This window comes from Lissotriton vulgaris, chromosome 4_1, assembly GCF_964263255.1.
Source record: "Lissotriton vulgaris chromosome 4_1, aLisVul1.2, whole genome shotgun sequence".
NCBI classification, from domain to species: Eukaryota; Metazoa; Chordata; class Amphibia; order Caudata; family Salamandridae; genus Lissotriton; species Lissotriton vulgaris.
Genome location: NC_141691.1, coordinates 249,456,030 through 249,479,664, shown reverse-complemented (window position 1 = coordinate 249,479,664; position 23,635 = coordinate 249,456,030).

Below are 23,635 nucleotides of genomic sequence, written 5' to 3'. Positions count from 1 at the left end.
ACGAGATCACCTTGGGTAAATCCGAAAGCAATGATGCGAATTCACTGGAACTCCTGAAAATAATATGGCAGTCACTGGTGTCATTTTTAATTGACATTCTAAATAGTTTGTGCACAGTTATTATAGTGCATGCACGTTGGAATTGTTTTTACTGATATTGACATAATTAGGCATTCCTAGATCATGATGTACATTTGACATTGCTTTTACTAGTAACAACATTGTTGTTCGTACATGGATTATGGCATACATTGACATTGCTACTGCTGGTGTTGCTGGTGTGCAGACATAGATTATGAAATACATTGACACTGTATTTATGAGCATTGACATTGGCATATGGGCACAGGTTATGGCATACGTTGATATCTAATTTTTTGGTATTGCCATTATCGGGCCTGCACATATCATGGTCCTCATTGACATCGTTTTTACCCATTCCAATATAGGTAAAAATGGCACTGGTTTTTTGCAGTGCTGGCAGGGTACGCATCCTGCAGTGACCTTCTGTGAAATATCTTGGGTGTCTGGAATTTGCCAAAGTCTACATGCAGACAGAATTGCCATAAACAACTTACACATATTCCAATTCACACTAGTCTGTTAAGCTATTGGACCCTACTCCATAATGTGGCCACGCAGCATTGCAGTTGAAAGCAGCACACAAACACTCCAACTTGTACCAAACACTTCCCATAACAAAAAGCCAGAACTGTTTATTGGCTTTGTCATTTCTTTTTCTCTATTTTGTCTGATAACAGAATATTTAATACTGGACCACAATGTAAGCTATGGCAAGGGGTTAATAATTCAGAAATGTTGCAATCTGGCACGGAATTAGATTGATAGCTATGCTTTCAAAAACAAAATCCCAGTCACTCTCTGGCCCCGGGGCATACACGTTAACAACTCATCCAATAAACTAGAATACCTAGGTGAATAAGGAATCATCTTCCCTCAGAAGATAGGTGGGAGTGTTCACCAGATCACTCTGGCACAAGTACCTTTTCTCTGTCATTACGAAAAGCGAGTGTGGGAACTGTAATTAAATGCAAGTCAAAACAAAGGATAAGGCTTCTCAGGTTTAAATGCTCTGCAATAAATCTGCAACTTTTGTAAAGAGGGAACCTGATATACAGAACATGGTTGCCTTCTTGTGAACTTTTCCTTAATTCTGCTCTAAACTTGCTTGAGAAGGCAACTCAACCTTGTACATGTAAAACTATAACTATCGCATGTGCAATTTTGATGTATGATTCCTATTCTCTGGACATCTTAAACGATATTTTAAAGTAGAATGTAAATATTTTGGTTTATTGTTCCAACGTTTTTATATTTATAGAGAAATGGTTCCATTAAAATAGAATCATAAAAAATTACATTTGCAAAGTAAGTCATGGCATGGCGTTTTACTGTCTCCCTATGGTGGCTCCTTATTGAAAATACACGGGGTTTTTTTGGTGGGGGGAGGGATGTGCCCTTCTTCATATTAACCCACTGTCGTAGAAAGAAAGATTTCAGTCGAAAACCACGAATGCTCACATTTTAATATCCTAATTCTAATAATACTCCAGATCTTTTCATCACTTCTTTTTCCCTTCATACCTCATTCTTGGTATGATATTTAACACGCTGAGGTGTTTTCCCAACAAAATCGATCATGTTCTACCACTGGACTTAATCGGTATCAGTCACGACGTCAGCACAGGGGCTCAAGTCATTACCCTTACTATACCTAACAGAGTTACAAAACATAAGGATACCCCTTCACTCCTTTATATTTACATTCCACAGTTCTTAAAGTTAAACAACCACATTCAAGAAAAAGTTAAGTTAATCGTGTCCACTGAATATTAATATAGTACCATATATTTCTTCCGCTCATTTTAACACAATACATCAGTATTACAAAAACAGCCACTTTGAAAGTAATTAATAAACGAGAAGACTTAATTTTACATAGCAGATTTCGTCAACGATAGTCAAATCATAGTGAGATGTTACCTCACAACCACTAAACTTTAAAGAATGTCTATCAGTCCTTTTATCACTGTAATTTCAGTAAACACTGATTGCATGGTTTGTGTTTGTAAGAAATAGGATTATCATATGTGGCAGACGACTGCCCACCCTAAATTAACCCATGTTCAATCCCCTGGTAGCTTTGGCACAGAGCAGACAGGCTTAATGTAGGGCAATGTGTAAAGTATTTATGCATTACAAAAACAATAATAAATTCAAAATAGCAAGAATTAAAAATTCCGAACTTAATTAACAAAATAGAGTAAAATGTAATAAATAAAATGACATCAAAACAATAAACATATAATAGGGGAACCAGAGATATGATTTTATAAGGTTTTAAGTGAAAATTGCACCAAAAATTGCAAACTGACAATAGTAGTCAATAGTCGCGGTAGACCGGAACCCAGGCGCAATTTGAGGCTGATGGCGATCCAGCCCTGGTCGAATACACTAACTAGGTTTGGCTCAGTCAGAGGCTTTACTTTAGATTTTCAAAGGACTTGAGTGGGCCATGTGTCACACAAGGTGATGCAAGGCAATGCAAGCCCTTCAGTGGGATTGACTAAGCCACGCAAAACCACCTTGCATGGCTCTGATTGGCTTAGTGAATCCAGAATAAGGCAAGGTAGTTCAGATCGCCGACTTGCGTTACCATGCGTGGGTTGGCGTACCAAGGGAGGAGCATGTCCATTCCCATGCATCCATCCATAGATGATTTTGATGCAAGCCCAGATTTACTACGGTTAGTAAATCTAACTGCATCAAAATGGTACCCCTTCCCAACAGAGGGGTAGTGAGGAGAAATGTCTTTATTTCTCCCCAATATTTCCTATTTCTGTGTGTGCTACAGAGAGAGGAAAATGCCTTAGGAATTATTTTTGTGCAAGAAGGTGCCCCTTGTTCACAAAAATATTCCTGATTGTAATGCAGGCACCCTTGCACCCTGCCACAAGGGTGCCTGCCTTGGTGCTAGGCAGTACTCATGGCACAAGTGCAGGGATAAAGCAGAAATGTGTCATATCTTAGAGGATATGGTGTTTTTCTGCTCTCTCCCTGTCACACAAAGCAGTGCAACAAGTTACCTTGCTCGATTGCATTGCTTGACTTTTTGATAAATCGTCCCTTTCTTCTTTTTCTGAATTTAAAATCATTCAGTGGGGCAAGGCAGTAGACTGTATTGAAGAAGTCGTCACCATGTAAAATAGGAGTTGAAGGAGGTGCCCGGTATGCTGGGTTTTTTGTGGTGCAAAAAGTGCTGAGCCACAAAAATTCATATTTAGTGCCCAGGGACGTTTTCTCCCTCGTCAGTGTTTGGCAGAGTACCCCAGTCAAGATTTTTAACTTCTTACTTAGGGCCTGATCTAGAGTTTGGTGGAGGAGTTTACCGCGTCACAAATGTGACGGATATCCTGTCCACTGTATCACAATCCTGTTACAGCCTATGGGGATCGTAATACAGCAGAAGGGATATTCCCACATTTGTGATGGAGTAACACATCCACTAAACTCTAAAGCAGGTCCATAGCACAGGGAGGAGTTGCAGCTGTATCCAATGTTTAGTACCGTAAGGCCTGTTACCTTCAAGCCGAGGGTCTGGAATATTGGATTTGCTGTTGCATAGAAGCTCCGAGAAGAAGGAGCATGTTTTCTTAGTCCAGTGATGTTGCACCTTGAATGGAAAGGTCAGGCTGGGTTGACCTAGTCCTCCAGAGGTCTGGAGTCCAAAACTTTCTATATCCCATGTTTTCAAGGCTGATAGGAGATGGCCAATTAGACAGAGCTAAGAATCTCAGACATCAAGAACAGGACTTGGCGATCTTGGCTCATTCCAACAGAGGCAAAAAGCAGAGTCTAGGTGAGGTGCAGTTGTTACTAGTCAGCTAGGAGCTTCAGGAAAAGGGTATCTTGTTGCATTGGTAGCCATGTTTCCACATAGGAGGTCAGACAACTGACTCTTGGAGTACACTTCTTTGTAACAAGAAGGAGTAGGTACAGTCCTGTGTGGCACTTCAAATGTCACAGAAAGCAGGTTCCGCCCTCTTCAGTTCTGTCACAGGTCCAGTGTTCAGAAAAAGGTGCCTTTGCTTTCTACAGTTATGCCTGGCACCAGCTAGTAGGTGGGGGTGAGTCCTGGCTCCTCCTAAAAATGGGTGTACAATTTGCCAGAGGCTAACCAACCCACTGTTGTAGCAGTTCCTGTTTTCCCTATAGCAAAAAATCAAACAATCCTAAAATACAAGGTAGGAAAACCCTTAGCCCCTTGTTCAGAGCCTGTGTGCTACCCCAGTGGAGCGGCCCAAGGTGAACAGCCCCCTCCTTTTTGCTACATTAAACAAGTACCAGGGCCACTTTTCTCCGACTGGGTTTGGATGCTGGTGCCTGTCCATTTTTCACCTAACACTTAATTGTCACAGAGGAGGCCAATTGGAAGTAAAATAATTTCCTGGGTACACCCTAGCTGGTCCTACTGCCAGGTCCTACTGCCAGGTGAGTAGAAAACACCTCCATACACCCAAGCCCTTTTCTCTGTTCTGGGAGAAGTTCTCATACCTCATAAGGGCTAATCATCCACTGGGTTACTGCTGGAGAGCTACTGAAGATTAGCTTCCAGGAACCTCAACCAGGGAAAAGCTAACTTTCTAAAAGTTAGTTTTCCTTAATATTTATTAAGAAATGCAACTTCAACATTAAAACGGGCTTCAAATACATATTGTAAAGAGTGATATAATCATATTTCTAGCTGGTCACATCAAGGGATAGCAGAATTAATAATTAATCCTGCTTCCCATTGTGTCCTAAGGGCCTGCCAGAGTCTTACAGTGAAAATAGCGTTTGGGTTCCAGTAAGTGTACGGACAGGTTAACCTTAAATTACTACATGTCCTACTTTTAAAAAGAATGCACTTAACCTTTTGGGCTGCAAGGCCTACTTAGGGCTGATTTTTAATATTTGAAATGGAGGTTTTCTTGTGTCAAAAAGTTGTATTTTTACAGGTCACATTGCTGAATTTGGATGTATGACGTTACAATTCATACATTCTCAACGCATACCATTACAACAAAACTTTTACAATGCAAGATCCATCACAACACATGCCATTACAACGCATGCCATTACAACGCAGCTGCTATTACAACACATGCCATTACAATGTAAGTATGGGTAAGTATTTTTTTTATTAATGGGAATGTAATAGTAGTGTAAGTGTTTGATAGAGTAGGGGTTAAAATTACTGTTCTAACTCCTGGGGGTGTAATAGTAGGGTAAGTGTTGGATAGTGTAGGGATTAATATCACTATTCTAACTCCAGGGGGGCGTAATAGTAGGGTAAGTGTTGGATGGTGTAGGGATTAAAATGTAATTAAATACTTACGAATACTTACGTTGTAATGGCATGCATTGTAATAGCAGCTGCGTTGTAATGCATGCGTTGTAATGGATCCTGCGTTGTAAAAGTTTCATTGTAATGGTAGTGCGTTGTTTTAGTTGCGTTGAACTTGCTGTTTCCCACTGATTTTATACTGCAGAAGGCAAGCTACAAGGTTAGGCCTGTAGTCATGTTGCCCTGCCAATGTAGTTAATGCCATAATAGGTTCTGTAGCCCACAAGTGTTATTTAACTTCCAGGCCATGGGTGCCCTTTCTACACCTTATAGCAGGGTGGTATAGGCAAGTTAAAGGTGCCAATTAAGAATACCAATGCAACCTTGTTTTACAGGGTGAACACAGGCACTTTTACTTCTGGTTAACAGAGGTAAAGTGCCCTGATTTCTAAAACTAGCAAAGTAGATCGGGGAAACCTATGGGACGAGATCACACTAAAGATTTACATTTTCTGCAAATACCATGTGCCCCAACTTGGGGCTGCAGGGCTTACAAGGGGTGACTTATCAATACTTAAAAGGAAGTCTTTCACCTGTCAGAAAGGGTTTTTTTGATAGGTCACATTGTAGATTTTACACTGCAGCAGGCAGGCTACAAGAGGTAACCTAAACCTATGTTTGCCCTACCTCTGTAGTGGATGACACAATAGTTACTAAAGTCCGCAAGTAGTATTTAGTTCCAGGCCAGATGCACTTTCCACATCACAAAGAAGAGACATGTTGGAGTTAAATGTCCCAATTAGTGATACCAACTCAAACATGTTGTAAAGGGAGAGGTCCTACTGTCATTGGAATTCACAAAAGACCATAAAACGTTTAAAGTAAATCAGCAACACATTTCTTTGCTTGCTCCAATCATTTGCATTTATATATGAGAAACTGTGACACAAATATGCATTTGCAAATGTAATATTTTTTATCTACATAGAAAAATATATTTTCACCATGGAGAAACACTTTGCCCTGCACCATCCCCATTCTGAAACTGAAAACAAACTTTCTCCTGCCTAAAGTAAATATAATTTCATGAGTTTCCATAGTAGTAAATTATGTGCAAGAGGTATGTGACTACCCATACCCTTACAAGCTTGTCATTGCTTGCCTACTATGTGGTAGCCTCAACCAGGACATATACAAAGCCCATCAAAAACCATGCATTCTCAATACCAGAAATGTCACTTTGGTTTGCTCAGTGCATTTCAAATGCAATTAGCTGAGTCAAATGTTGTCAGTCCTGATTCTATGAGCCATGTTTGAGAATTTATACTTGTTGGTTTTCCAAAACTGAATAGAACCAAGGAACAATAACAGTATTTGGGAATATGGAGCCAGATGTATAAAAATAGGAATAGCGATGACCTAATTGGACTTTTTTGCAAATCGCAAATTATGAAATCAACAATTCCTGTTGTATGAATGTTATATACAATTCTATAATAAAATACTACAATGTTAGCGATTCATAGTGAGGTACGTCGAAATATGTGATCCACTAGGATTTGCTGCCATCACATTCATGGTGGCCTGCTGGGATCAGCAAACCACCATTTCTGAAATAACTTTAAAATAAAGCACTCTTTTATTTTTATTATTTATTTTAAACCATACTGTCTTCCTTAAAGGAACATTAGATGCGTTGAAAAAGAAAAAATAGAAACTTTGAAGTTACATGTTTGGACCACTGCCTGCGCTTAAAAAATATTTTTTCACCCATTTTCAAAGTGGACTGGGTTCCCAGGGGACCCCTTCATATTTGAGAATGGGCTTCCACCAACTTTGAGTTGGCAGTAAATTGAAAATGATTTGAGAGTGCATTTTGGTATCTAAGCATTCGTACATACCACTGCAATTAGGTATTAGGAAGGGACACCCTCATCATGACCCTTCCAAATACCGATTCACAAAACCCAAATTGTGATCCGGTTACAAGATACAGAATTGCAATTTGGGCTTTGTACGTCAGAAAAAGCATTTTTGTGGTCCCAAGCAGCCCGATTCTGTGAATCAGGCCATTTGTGAATGCAAAAAAAAACCTCATTCATTTAATCATAGGTCCATTGACTTTGGACGACTACTTGCATTAACCTAGGTTGCCTCGAATGTAGTAGTTTTAACACAGTAACTCTTTTAACACCTAATACAGTGAAGAGTAGCTGGACTGAAAATCAAACATTAATAATGGATGATTCTGTTAAGGATATTCTCTGTGCGAAGAAGGCAAAATATTTTAACAAACAAAATCCTGATACTGTTCTAAATGATAACTGTTCTCAAGTGGATCAATTTGTAAATCAATGTAAAGAAAAAAGGAAATATCTCACCAGGATCTTTAAAGTATTACCTTCAGCACCATTAGGGCACATGTACATGTTTTTACTATAATTTGCAGGCTGTGTCAAATACCAGTCACTGCAGGTTCTAACTACATATAGTATTTTCTTAACAAGACAGAATCAACATGAATGTATATTTGAGAATAGAGAAGAGCTTGGCCAGTATCAAGGTCTAATTTTCAATGCTGCACTGGCAAAGAAGAGGTATGTATGGATGTATCTTTTTTTAAGTCTTCGGTGTATACTTTAAGCACTTGAGGGCAGATGTGCTGAAATTAGGTATTCCAAATACCTAATTGTGATTATCTTCGAATCGCAAATAGGAAATCGCTATTCCTCATGGGCAAAACCTTTTATTTCTAAATAGTGTTTCCTAGTAAGTTACAAATCAACCTACCACTGGAATATTAGTGAGGGAGGTCACAATTTGCCACTCATTAGGAATCAGTGATATCACAGGGATGGTGGCTTACTTGGTCAGCAGACAATCATGTTTGTGATTGCTTTTTAACTAAGCAATCTTTTTTTTCGAAATGTAGCCTGTTTTCTGAAAAGAAGGATGGTGGCCTACTTGGTCAGCAGGCGATCATGTTTGTGATTGCTTTTTAATTAAGCAATCTTTTTTTCGAAATGTAGCCTGTTTTCTGAAAACTGGGCGCATTTAGCAAATAAATTTAAAAACATGTAAGTTTCATTTTTCACGAGCCAGCTCAATGCCTACTCTTACAAAATATGTTTTAACATTCAAGGGGTGTTTTGAAAAAGTGTTCTTTATGTACACTGGCTTACATTTGGAAAGCCAAATATTAAAACAAATCAAATTGCTGCTATCAAATAACCTTCTATTTTGTGTACCCACACGTCTGCTGACAAAAACGGTATCCCATTTATGTGACTGGGACTGGCATTCTAAAAAGGAAAGTTTTGAAATGAAACATCTAGACAACACATATTAGCATTGAAAAAATGACATGTTTGGATGTGATGGGTATCTGCAGAATTTGGGACTAGGATTGGCTCCGCCAAGGAAAACCTAGAAAACCCAGACCTTTCTAAATAACTAGACACATAGAAGAATATAGGGGGATGTGATTTTCATCGATCCCACTACATTTATTACCCCAAATCCGCTGCAAACCCCAAACTTAAGATAAAAATCTAAAATGTTCCTAATAGCTCTGTGAGGGAATTCTCCGGGTTCTTCAGGGATCAACAAAATTCCTACCACCTATTGATCTCCTAATAAAAACAGTACACTTCTTGTGATACTAGGCTTATTGCCAACAAAAAAATGGACCAAACCAGGGACCATACAAAGACCACATTAACTTCATTTGATCACAGTTTTTATCTGTTCTGGTTGGGCGTGCTATGTCCAGCTGCACACATTAGGTAAACTTTTTAAGAGGAGAAGTGTGGGAATGCAACATGGTAGGAATTTTGTGGACAAATGGTCTGGCGGACATGGGATGTGTTGGTCCCATGGCAGTACCTCATTTAAAGGTGGAAGTGACTTTGAAAAAGGCACCGCAATGGGAACACCTCACAAGGTTCCTACACGGCATGGACTCAAAAGTCCATACTGTGCAGGAAAAATTGTGCATGCACACAGGGGGCACATGTTATGCCACCCTGTGTGCATCCACGAGCTTAGGAGGCACATGGTGCTCAGTAGAGCCCCCTTTGTTTCCTCTCCCCCATTATTTACATGGAGTAAGAACCTCCATGTAACTCCTGGTGGGGAGGAAACTTGTAATATGCTTGGTGGGACCGTATATTGCGGTATCCTGACTGCCATGCCACCTCCAGGAATTGGCAGTTCCCTGACTGCGGTGGCAGTCCCAGGGCGGTGTGACCACCCAAATCATAATTGGGCTATCAGTCCGCAAATGCGGCTATGGCTGGACCGCCAAAGCAGCACCCCCGGGAGTCTGGGGGTCTTTTACTTGCCAGACTCCTAGTTAGAGCCTTAGTATCTTTTTCATAATTATATTGTAAAACATATCACTGTTCCAGGACACATTTGAACACTTAACATTGTTAATGATTAATATGGTGTTAATAAAATGCAACTTGCCAGATACTACTGAAAAGGTATCAGTCGCAATAGCTTTGGAAATAAAGGCCCTCATTACAATTTGACTACTTTTGGGTTAGATCATTAATGCGTCAAATACTGTTGGCAAGGTGTTCCAAATTTATTGGGTGCAACAATTGTGACCTTCCACTAGTTTTTGGAGAATAACATGAAGATTTTGGTCATTTATGCACCAAAAGCCTCAAGTTCCTGGTACATACCAGGCATTTCCCTGGTAAACATCGGCAGGTTTTGCCTGCTGATATTAATCACAAAACCCATAATTCTGTTAAGTGTAGTAACAGGAGATACCTCCCATAACAGAATTCCTTGTCTTACTCAAAATGATGGCCTTAGTTTTGCAATATATGCATCTTCAATGAAACTATGATTCTAATGTACTAAAGAGAAAAATGACGACCCATAGTTTGCTAGAAATATTGACTTGCAAAATGTTATGCATTAATGTTGGCGTATGATTGCTCCATCTACAGTGATAATAATAGTGCTTAATTTTAGTCAGCATTTATTTTTGTGCATCATATAATTGCAGAGAGAAAAAGAGGGAAAACACACAAATCAAAAAGAGGGAAGAAAAGAACGACATAACAAACATCACAAAGGGAGAAAGCAGGAGCCTGCAAGAGAGAGTTACAGGGCCAGGGAGTGTCTGGTATGGATTAAAGAGGCATGAGTTGGATTGAAGACTGCCAGCCTTTGTATTCGGCGCACCAACATTTACTGGTACCAGCTGCAGGCTTCTGAGCAGAGCTCTGGCAACATCACTCTTTCTTGTACAGATTAAGCACAGGATAATAAATCATTACCATCCACAGTTGCAAAATGTTCAATTACAATTAACAAATCAGTAAAAGTCACAAAGTTAGAACATCAGCAAGTCATGAAATAAGCCAAGTGCAATGGTTGAGAGGAGAGCAGGGAGTAGAGGAGAAGAGCAGAGGCCATTGCTGTTTGTGTATTTCTAACTCGAATTCATCCAAAGGCTTGTGAGGATTCAGGAGAAAATGGTTACTTTTTCAGTATCTGTGTCAAACTTCCAACTTTACCATTGAATGTATTTTTTATAAATATTAAAAACAGTGGATTAATCATTTATGTAGCTGATCCCAAACTAAAGTTATTAAAAACAATATTTTAATTTCTATTTAGTTTTTCTCATAGGAACAGCTACTGTCCTTCACAGTGAAAATTGCTTTTTAGGCTAGTCACTGAAGGAGTATGCCAACGTGAAATTCCTACATTGTACACTTCTAAACTCTTGACACCCTACCATGACTGTATGGGCTGTAAGGCTTCATTAATAGTGGCTTAGTTAAAATGTAAAAGTAGGCTTCGTTTGTGTCAAAATGGATAATTTTGAAAGGTGTACTTTGAGGTTTAAGAGCTGCAGCAGTCAGGCAACACATGTAGGCCTGAAGTCATGTTTTCCATGGAAGCCTAGTGGATAGAACATATAACTTTTCATGACACTGATGTACTTTCCTTTAACATATACTATGGCTTTACTATACGGAATTTTAGTAATTTTGCTTTTCCGCAGAGAACGCGTAATTGCCAAAAATTCCGCGATCTGTGGCTTCGCGGAATGGTTTGCTTGTTTGCTCTCTCAAAATATGTGTTCGCAAGATATTTCTGCCTGAGCGCGCAAATAGCGTTTGCGAACAGGAAAAAAGCACTGCGAAAGGACGGAACAACAAATTCCGCGTGCTCGCTGAACTCTGCTTGCTCGCAGAGATTTTTTACAGTTTAGCGGGGTTTTGAGTAGCATGACTACGCAAATTCTGCCCACCCCTACTATAAAGTTAAATGTGCCAAATGGGGCTTTGACAATTTGACGTACAGTTCCCTAAAGTTGGTCTGCTTGGCCAAATTCTGGTCACTGGACCTGTTCAAACCAACAGGAGCCTTCATATATAGGGTACTCATTTACCCACCAAGGTGGCATGCTTTATCATTGGTAAACAGCCTTTACAATGAAACTTTTACAACGCACTACCATTACGACACAACCATTACAATGCAAACCATTACAACGCATTGCGCTGGGGTGCGCTCTAGGATAGGGAATAGATTTAATTTACTATCCAACACCTTCCCTACTATCCACGGGGACTGGAGTTGGAATAGTAAATTAAACTATTCACTATCCAGCACCCCAAAGCGCTATGCGTTGTAATGGTATGCGTTGTAAAAACTGCGTTGTAACGGCATGCGTGGTAAAAGCATGCGTTGTAACGTCATACATCCTTTATCATTGGGTCATGCTCAACATTGGGTGGGTGCTGCAATGCCTAATTGGCCCAACAAGGGGAATATGTGTTGGAAATCCTTTTGCTGCCTAGTGATCTGGATAGTTCCTAACCACATTCAGTTGCCCTTCTGTTCTGTGGGGGCAATTTAGAAAATTAGATTGGACAGAGAACTGGTGATTTAAAATCAATTAAGTTCAGGGCATCCAATTACTTTTATTCTGGGCACTCAAGTTAAAGTTCAACCCAAGTCTTAAGGTGCTCATGCTCCCTGGATTGGGAGGCCAATAAGCATATAACAAAGATTTCACTATGGGCCAATATCCTTTTGGAAGTGTGTCTCCCATGACTTCCCAGGTGGCCCTATCAACTTGCGGCTTGGATCACACACTTCTATAGGAAACTACCCCCTAAATAGGGAAGTATGTCACAATTAAGTACACTTTTCAGGGGTGCCCACAATTATGGACTAGGCATTTCATTACCTGGTCCTGATGAATTGCCTTGCGAGGGCACATGTGGCAAGAAACATATTGACCACTAGATGAACTGAGGGACTATTACCACTCCATTAGTTCTGCTTGTTTTTAAACTCTAACAGGGCATTGCAGTACCCACTCAATGAGAACAATAATTCGGTCATGAATCCTATCATATTGGTAGATGAAGGTCCATGTATATTGGATGCTCCTGATCACCTCAACAGGTACTGTGACCAGAAATGGTCAAGTGGACCTACTTTAAGCAACTGCACTGCTTGAGAGGACATGTGAAGGCCAATCAATCAGGGGGCTTGTATCGTGCAGCTACTCACCTGTGAGGGTCTCAAGGAGCATGGGGGCTGCTCCGTAGGTTGCTGTGTTCATCTGAAGAGCCAGGCCCTGAGGTCCCTCTTAAATTGGAGCAGGGTAGCACTTTGCCAGAGTTGGTGGGGGGGGGGGGCATTCCAGGTCTTGGCTGTGAGGTAGGAGAAGGACTTTCCAACTGTTCTGGTCATGTAGATGCTTGGCATGGCGGCCAGAGAGAGGTCGGCTGATCGGAGGTTTCACTAGGGTGCATAGAAGAAGAGGCGGTTGTTTAGGTATGCTGGCCAATGTTGTGGAGGGCCTTTTATGCATGATTGAGGAGCTTAAGGGTTATTCTTCTTTGGATGGGAAGCCAGTGGAGTTAATGGAGGTGTTGGGTAATGTGGTTGTGGCGGGAATATCTAGGATCAGTCTGGCTGCTGCATTCTGGATGGTCTAGAGCAGAGGTCTTCAATATGTGGGCCGCGACCCCCAGGGGGGTCGTGGAGTCCTTGGAAGGGGGTCGCAGATTCTGTCAGAGTGCAGTTCCTGGCTTGGGCTGATCGAGGGTGCTCATGGTGGAGGCCTAATTCACACCGAGGTGTGAAAAACATCAAAGCCTCATTAACAAGTAAAAGGTCTTTTAAAGACCTGTCAAGTACTCGGGTGTGGCTGTGTGTGTGTGTTCCTGAAGCCGTTTCGAGCTGGGGGAGGAGGGGAAGTGGGGGGGGCGGATGGGGGCTGGGGGAGCAGGCTGTAGTGTAGCCCTTTGAGGTCAATGGATATTGCGGGCCCGGAGCTGTGGGTCCCGTGACACGTCCCCCGCCCCCAGCAAGGAGACACAGAGACGCCCTCCTGTGATCGGGAAAGAAGGAAGAAGACAAGACGCAGAGAGATACTGACCCCCCATGAGAGAGGCACAGAAAAGGTGCGTGGATGAATGATGGGTGGATGGATGGATGGATGGATGTAAGGATGAAGGATGGAAGGATGTGTGAAAAGGTGGATGGATGAATGATGAATGGATGGATGAAAGGGTGGATGTATGGATGAAAGGATGGATGGATGAAAGGGTGGATGGATGGAAGGATGAAAGGGTAGATGGATGAAGGATGTATGGATGGATAAAAGGTTGCATGGATGAATGATGGATGGATGTGTGAAAAGATGGGTGGATGAATGATGGGTGCATGGATGGATGGAAGGGTGGATGGGTAAAGGATGGATGTATGGATGGAAGGATGAAAGGGTGGATGGATAAGGATGGATGTGAGGTTCCGTAATGATCGTAAGTGGTGTTTTTTGACTAGCGCTAATATGGTCGAGCCTGGTATCTATGAACCGCAAATGACGAGTTTAGTGGGTGTACACAGTTTCGCTGTGCTAGCCCAAACCGTTCGTTTGTTTCGTGGGTTTCTCTTTCTGTACCCACGGGTTCCATCTTAGATACGGCATCCATTTTGTTTCTTGCCCTCAAGTAGCCAGCGAACGGACGCTGTCCGCTTCGCAACCCTGGGATTCCCAAGACTCTTGCGGAAGACACGTTTCCTTTGAAAGTGTCTTTATGATGAGGGGGATGACACTGTAAGGCAGATGGCCCCGCTCGAGGCTCATCTTGCCGTGTCGCTCTATTGTCTCAGCCGTGCATCTCATTAGGCACGTCCCTTTGATGCCTGTAGCTCGTGTTTCCCGATACCACCCCTTTTATACCCTTTCCGATCTCCCCACTGTTTCTGTCTTCCTCTGCACCTGTTTCTGTTCCTTCTTCGATCTGTTTACTACCAATTGGAATGTACTAATGGTGGGAAGATGGGTTTTACAGTTGGGAACCACCAAATGTTTCCGTACTTATGTTCCGGGCCCTGAATGCATCAAAGCAACCCCTCTTGGAGATTACGATGGGAACCGAGTTGTAAACCTTTGTGTACAATGTTAACCTATGAGAGAAATGTGTATAAAAGGAGCGACCTACAGTAGCAATTTGAATCAGGCTCCGTGAACCTACATGTTATGTACTTCTTGTGACTTCTGTATTCCCTGCAGTAATAAACCTCGAATCTTTGACGCCGAAGGAAGTGTCCCGTGTCTCTGTCATTTGTACGCCGGAACAGGTTACCCACGAAGGTTTCAGGTGTTGTCCCCTGGCACCGCTGGGTCTTAGAATAACCCAGTCCTTCAGTTGGCGCCCAACGTGGGGCTGCATCAGTGGTACCGGTCCAAGCCCGACGATCGTGAGGAACTTCGTGTGAAATCTCCGAGGGAAGGTGCACCCCGCTTCATCGATCCTGTTGTCGAAATAAGTGGCCCGACGACTTTTCCCGCGAAGATTCCCGCCTCCTGACGGCTGCGACGGACTGCTACCCTGACTGTAGACCTGTTTTGGCGCCTGGCGTAGACCTTGGTACAGCGAGACGATTGACGGGCCTTCCTGGTGACGCCATCGATCTTTGAGTTAAGTATTTGTGGGTCGCTCCCAGAGTCCTCAGTTGTGGTTGCTTAGTTGTTGCATGGTTCCATTGCATTTGTGGTTCTTAGTACTTGGTTCTTTGTTGTGATATTTGACGTCTGCAGCCGCCAAAAACCGAGGGTTTTTGCTCTTTGCAGGGACTTGGTAAATCCCGTAACCCTTGAAGTTTTTGAAACTCAGCTAGTGTGCAAGATGCCTGGTCGCAGTACTTTGTTCAGTTGTTTTAGACGTTGTGGTACGGATTCCCGACTGGAGGACTCGTGTCCGATACCTCCGGTTGGAACTCCAACTTATGAGCTCGATAGTAAGCACGGGTTAGGTCTGATTACCTTTAATGAATATTGGATTCGCTATACTAAAAAGGATGGTGTCCTTAGTTGGCCACCTCATGGTAGCTTCGAGACCCCGATATTAGATAACCTTGAGGCTAAATTGTTTAAGAAAAAATCAAGGCCGGCCATGTTTGATGCTTTTCGGATATGGCGTAAAGAAGCCAAACAAAGAGAAATCAGACTGTTCAAACGTAATCAGAGAGATGGAGTTGCTACCACGGTAAGAAAAGCGGAGCAATTTCAGCGAGATAAGGAGGAAAAGGAAAAGGAAGTTTTCGATAGATTGCAGCGTATGTCTGTAGATAAGTGCTATCCCGCTTTACCGGCAGATACGGATAAAAAGGAAGAAGGTACCGAGGACCCTTTAATTGCTTATCTTATGAAGTCACCACCTCCGTATGTACAGGGTACCACCGCTCCTGTGGTCCCCCCTGTTCCTGCTCCCCAACCAGCTCCTGTCCCTGTACTTCCAGCTGTCCCCGCTCCTCTACCTGCTTCTGTCCCTACTGCTCCTCCGCTTGTACTTCCTCATACTCCTGCTCCCGCTGCTGCTCCTGTTCTACTTACTCCTACCGTTCCTTCTGTTTCCGACTCCTCTCTTGTTAATCCCTTATGCTATACTTCTCCATCTATCCAACGTCGTACTCCTTTAGTTGCTGCTAACTTTTCCAATTCCCTTGGACCTATTTCTGAGTCCGCTGGTTCGGATGGTCCTCAAAGACGTAGTCAGCTTCCCGGTAATAGGGAACGTGCCGCACTGTATAATATGGCGATGGCTTGGATGCAATACCCCATTAGGAATCCTCCACGTTCGGTATTGAATACGTTTGGTCAATTCAATATACCGACACAAAGATATGTTTTTGAAGAAATGTGCAAGGTTTTACGTGACCAAATATCGGCTGATGCATCTGACGATGTAACGACTGCTTTGACTAATCTACAGCTCCAGTTTTCGAGCGGAATGATAGTAAGTTCTAATGTTCGACGCGCTGTTGAGCAGCTGTTATCTTTTCATCCCTCTCTAATGCCCCGAGCATTGTTCGTAGAAGACATTGAGGGGCCGTTAGAAGCACCTGGTCAGTACCCCATGCGCGAAGTTCCACCGGTGTGGATGCCTGGCGATGCACAGGCTGTTCCTATTATTCCGCCACATTTTCAGAGAGTGTGGATACATCTCCCGTGGAAACGATCGGAAGTTTTGCAGGTGAAGCAATCTTTGCCTGATCCTCGCAAAAATCCTGCAGGATACTATAAAGAATTATCGCAGCTCGTAGATGCTACGATAATGAATCTTGCCGATATTGATATGTTGTTTGGTAATGTCGTACCGCAACCGGTATGGGCAAAGATCCGGCAAGAAAACCATGCGGCAGAATTAGGTGGTGACTGGCCTGCTCTTGTGGCAGCAGACACCCATCAAATTGGTGGGGCTAAGCCTGAACAGTTGATTACGGATCTTCCTCAGAGAATTATCACCGTTATGAAAACACTTATGCCGGCCATGAAGGTGAATTGGGACAAACTGTCTGCTTGCAAACAAAAGAAGGACGAGAGTGTCTCTGATTTCTTTATGAGATTTGAGGAGGCATTAATCGATCATAGTGGTCAGGATATGGGTACCGAGGGTGGTCAGAGGTTGTTCGTGGACAAATTTGTCTCTAACTTGTTGCCTGACTTGAGCAACAAGTTGAAAAATTCTGAGAGTGCGTGGGCCGTTTCTACTTCTGCTCAAATATTGGCTACGGCGCAGTATTATGAGAATAGGGAGAAAGAAGAGAATGATCGCGCTGATAAGAAGACGAAAGAACTCAAAACTAAAGTGTTGTTGCAGCAGGCGTATCCTCCGCGTTCGAATCAGAATGATTCGCAACAGGGTAACCGATCGCAGTCTCAGTCTAATAGACCGCAATTTCTAAATGACTCCTCTACGCAGAGGTCTTCGTTGGGGTACAATCAGTGTGCTTATTGTAGACAGGAGGGTCATTTGAAATTCGATTGTCCAGTCTTACGTGATCGAAATAGTGGCAGTGCATCTAGAGGAGGTCGTAGTGGTCCGCAACAGGCATCACGTGGTAGGGGTCGGGGTACTCAAAATGATCGTTCAGATAATTCGTCAGATTCAAACAATTGTTTTGATCAACGTGGATCATCGCAAGGTAGATCTGCGCAGTACAATGTAGATGATTATTACGTCGATCAGGAAACTAACCACGGTAATTACTAGGACAGCCATGTACAAAGAGAGGGAGTAGTATCAGTTCCGGTTGATCAGAGAGGGCCTTACGTCGCAGTTGCCACCTCGGGCGTCGTTGAGCCTTTTCTGTTGGACACTGGTGCAGCGAAAAGTTCCATCATGCATTCGAAACTCCCTGGCGCACCTTTGTCTGGCTTAACAAATGTTTCCGTTGGATTCTCTGGCACCCCCGTTAGCAATCCAGTTTCACGCCCTTTGCCTCTTACCATTGGGCCTCGTGAGCTGCAAGCTCCGTTGATTTTGACCACTGGTTGTGGTGAAAATCTTTTGGGTCTGGATTTGCTAAAACGTCTGTATGCGACTTTGTATTGTTCTCCTGCGGGAGTAAAGCTTACTTTGGGTGAGAGAGTTATCTCTCCAATGTACTTGTCTCTCGATAAGCTTCCACCGGAATTGAGCTCGCTTCCTGCATCTTTGTGGGCAACAGGTCCCAATGACGTGGGCCTGCTTGACATCTCCCCTTATGTTGTTCACTTGAAATCTAACGTGCGACTGCCACGTATTCCCCAGTATCGTATCTCCCTTGATGGTGAACGAGCACTGTTAGCCATCATCTACGATTTGATTGAGAAAGACGTTATCGAGGAGACACGGGGAAACGTGTGCAACAGCCCTGTACTGCCCATTTTGAAACGTACTGACCCTTCGAAACCACCTGTTTATCGTTTTGTTATCGATTTACAGGAGGTGAATAAAATTGTGATTCCTCAGTTCCCTGTGGTGCCTGACATTACGGCTCTACTGACTCTGATTCCAGCTTCTGCATCTTGGTTTTCAGTGATCGATCTGAAGAATGCGTTCTTCAGCATTCCGATTGCTGAAGAGAGTAGAGACCTTTTCGGTTTTTCTCTTGGAGGCCGCAGCTTCCGGTTTAAACGTGCTCCTCAGGGCTACTGTGAGAGTCCATCGATATACAGTCAAGCCTTGAAGGGCCAACTTGATGCATTTGTGTTGCCGGCTGGTGCAGCCTTGATCCAATACGTCGACGACCTATTGGTGGCCGCAGACACTCAGGACATTTGCAAAATTGCTACAGTGTCGTTGTTGCAACATCTCTGTGCCTTACATCACAAGATGTCACTTTCTAAACTACAATATTGTTGTCAAGAAGTAACCTATCTAGGTCACTTATTGTCAAAGGAGGGAAGAAGGTTGACCCCAGAGAGAATTGCAGCGATTGCGCGAATGACTGTGCCAACAACTCAGAGAGATGTGCGTGCCTTTTTAGGTATCACGTCATACTGCAGGCAGTGGATTCCAAATTTTTCATTGCTAGCGAAACCATTGGTAGCTCTTACGTGCAAGGATGTTCCAACTCCCTTACCATGGACGGAAGAATGTCAGAAAAGTTTTTCTGAATTGCGTGACGCGTTGTGTTCGGCTCCTGTGTTAGGCACCCCTGACTACAGCAAGCCGTTTACATTATACGTGCACGAGAGGGAAGGTTGTGCGTTGAGTGTCCTGATGCAACCTTTCGGTGGTAAGCAGCATCCATGTGCATATTTTTCCTCGACCTTGGACCCAGTAGCAAGAGCATTGCCGAGTTGTCTGAGGGCAACAGCGGCAGCTGCGGTGTCCATCCGACAATCTGCAGGGTTGGTCATGGATAATATGCTTACGGTGATGGTTCCGCATGCAGTTGACACTCTTTTGAATCATACGAAAACTCAGCACTTGACGAGTGCAAGGTTGTCTGGGTATGAGTTGACGCTTTTGGCAAGTCATATTCAGATAAAACGCTGTAACGTCCTGAACCCGGCGACTTTGTTGCCAATTAGTATGGAATCAGATGAAGTAACACCTCATGACTGCTACTTGCGGACTGAGGAGGAAACAAAAGGTCGTGTGGACCTTAAAAACACTCCTTTGCAAGATCCCGATGGGACCTTGTATGTGGATGGTTCATGTTTTAAATTACCGAATGGTGATGTGACGACCGCGTATGCTGTGGTAACCTTGAATACTGTTGTGGAGACTGCGAGATTGAATCAGAATTCTGCCCAAGCTGCAGAGCTGATCGCTTTGACTAGAGCGTGTGTGTTGTCGAAAGGGAAACGTGTGAATGTGTTTACCGACAGCCAATATGCCTTTGGCGTCGCTCATAGCTTTGGACGATTGTGGAGAGAGAGAGGTTTTATGACGTCGCATGGTACTAAGATACAGCATGGACAGCTTGTGAATGATCTTTTGGATGCACTCACTTTGCCTAAGCAGGTAGCGATTGTTAAATGTAGTGCGCATCGTAAGGTGACGGATGATGTTGGTTGAGGTAATGCGTTTGCGGATGAGATTGCTAAGGAGACTGCCCGGAACCTTAGCACGAGAATGTATGTGACGAGTTTGGTTAGGTGGCCTACAGAGACTGGTATGTGTGAGGATACCATCGAGAGTGTGAAAGCGATACTGAATGAGGCCACTGAGACTGAAAAGACGAAGTGGAAATAGAGTACGGGAAAGTTGGATGCGAATGGTTGTTGGATTGATTTGTCAGAGCATAAGAGATGGATATTGCCAGATGCGTATGTGCTAGCTGTTGTGACGATGGCACACGGGTTAGCGCATATTAGTGCGAAAGGTATCTGCAAGTTGTTGTCCCCTGTGTGGAAGAATGAAGGTATTACTAAATGTGCTGAGAGATTGGTCAAGAATTGTATGATATGTATGTTGTACAATCCTGGTAAGGGAACCCCTACACCTCCTGGCCATTTTGCTCCCCCTTCATGTCCCTTTGAGGTCATTCAGCTAGACTTCATCCATATGGAACGATGCAATAACCTGAAATACGTTTTAGTGGTGGTTTGCGCATTCTCCCGATGGATTGAAGCCTACCCTCTCAAAGACAATACTGCTCTGTCCACTGCGAAAATCCTACTGAAGGAATACTTTCCTCGGTATGGAATGCCACGGATTGTATGGTCTGATAACGGAAGTGAGTTTGTGGGGAGTGTGATGAAGAATGTGTGTAAGGGCCTTGGAATTACTCAAAAATTCCATAGCGCCAATCATCCCCAGTCAGCAGGTTTAGTCGAAGGGTATAATGGCACCCTTAAACTAAAACTAGCGAAGATTCAGGCTACGACTGGTCTCTCGTGGCCTGACGCTTTGCCTCTAGCTCTGTTGTCAACAAGGGCGACTGTACACTCCCGAGTAGGGCTCAGTCCCTACGAAATAGTGTTCGGCCGTCCTGCGAATGTTTGGGGGGTCCCTAGACCGAGTGTGTTTTCAGATCTTGAATATCCAATGTTGATCGATTATCTTCATGATCTGACTGCTAAACTGAGGTTAATTCACCAACAGGTCTTTGAAGCATTGCCGACGCAGACGGAGGGTCCAGGCCACCAGCTTCAGCCCGGAGACTGGGTGGTGACGAGGAACTTTGGAAGAAAACGCAATCTTGAACCTCGCTTTACTGGACCCTACCAAGTCCTCCTTGCCACGAGAACTGCTGTCCGTTTGGAAGGCCGAAAGCACTGGGTGCATGCCACCCATACCAAAAAGGTTCCAATACCTTTACCAGCAGACTCGTGGGTGAGGAAGGGCATTGCCTCGTCTGAAACTGAAGCATCGCAGACCTTTGTACCTTTTAGCGACGCTCAGCCTGTCGGAGAATCCTCAGTGCAGCAGAAAGACATTGTTGAACATTTGCCATCACGAGATTCAAGATCCGAACAATTGACTGATCAACAGAACTCTGTTCCCTCATCGGATCCATTGTTTGACGAACAGACACGTCCTGGGAGAAGCCGCTACTCTTTGCGATCTAATACCAAGGACAAATACATTTTCGTTTTTGTCCCTCGACATCTACGTTACCCCTTTCCACGATCAGTCTGAACACACGTACAACTGTGATTTTTGTAAATATTGAGTTTTTTTCCACATGTGTTTTTGCTTCCACAGCTGAGAGACTTTGTATATATTTGTGAATTAGAATACCTTGCATCCAGGTGAGCCGTAGGGCCGCGCGTGTACTTCCTTCTGGTTAATAGGTCTAGACACTAGGTCAGAGACCGTCGGTTCCTGGGAACTCCTGGGGATTGACTACTGCTACACAGAACGAAGTGCGTCAAGAAACGTTGCGGACGGTTTTAGAGGATGGCGTTTTCAAAGCTGATGGACTAGGAAAAAGCTCAGGCGCAAAGATTCAAACTGCAACAGATTACTCGTACAAAATGCTTTATGTTTCAGGTGTTCCTTCTGTTTCTAATTGTTTCCTCGTTATTGGCGGGTGGGGTGTATTATATGATACAGTACTTCCTACGTTCTGCCATACCTACTCCTACTTCTGAACCTAAAACTACCTCCACTGTGTCCCCTCATTCCTTCCATATCCTACCCCAACACGAACAGGCTAGACGTGCGAAATTCAGAAATAATTCCTTCATTCAGCTCCTTCATCAGCATCAGTTAGTGGTTAATACTACCAATTGTTGGGTGTGTGGGTTAATGCCACATACCACAGATAAAAGAATTCCCTATCTGGTCCTTCCTTATAGTTCCCAGGGTTCAGCTCGAGCATTACAAACAATGTTTCGCAGTGCACTAGATTCCTACCCCAATCGAGAGCCACATCCTCCGCACTTTGGTCCAGGTCCGTATCACAAGCCTTTGGCTATAGCGATCGCTGATCTAGATAGGGATATCTATGAGCCATCGCTCATCCCGGAGGAAGAGGTGCGAGCCTATAGGGACTTGAGTGAGGCTGAGTATAGTGCGCTCGTGGGTGAAAGACAGCTTAGAAGCTCGTCTCCAATATGGATCGTACCCCACCTTGGTAATTTCTGTCTAAAAGGTCGTGGCCGAAGATCGAGAGCATATCTTGGAGAGAGTGCTTGCTCCGAGACGTATGTTTTACCGATGCTCTCTTCCCCTGTGTTTCTGACTGCCAAGGGTACGTACTTTGTCTGTCATGATCGTGCGTATACGTGGTTGCCCTCCGACTTTGCGGGCACATGTTTGGGTCTTAGAATAACCCAGTCCTTCAGATGTATGGATGGAAGGATGAAAGGGTGGACGGATGAAGGATGGATGGATGGATGAAAGGGTGGATGGGTGGAAGGATGAAAGGGTGGACGGATGAAGGATGGATGGATGGATGGATAAAAGGTTGCATGGATGAATGATGCATGGATGGATGTATGGATGGATAAAAGGTTGCATGGATGAATGATGGATGGATGTGTGAAAAGGTGGGTGGATGAATGATGGGTGGATGGATGGAAGGGTGGATGGGTAAAGGATGGATGTATGGATGGAAAGATGAAAGGGTGGATGGATGGATGGATGGAAGGATGAAAGGATGGATGGATGTGTGAAAGTGTGGGTGGATGAATGATGGATGGATGTGATGAGGTCTAACAGGCGCATTTATGGTTGTCAAAAGATGATGATGAGGAGTACCAGTTTCTAGAAACTTTTGTCGGAAGGGGGTCCTAACCCCTAAAAAGGTTTTACAAGGGGGTCTCGGCATCAAAAAGTTGGAAGACCTCTGCCCTAGAGGGACACAACACTGCTTTTTGAGCTTCTTAATCAAGGCTAATACATCTCCTCTGCCCCAGACTTTCAAACTACGTCCACGCAGCTCTAAGGTGAAGAAGTGGGAGGGGCTAAGGAGTAGAATAAGCATTCACTTTATAGAGACCCTATGTACTAACTACTCTTTACAGTTCAGTAGATTAGGTGAAAGAGCAGGAGGAAGCCTGTATGT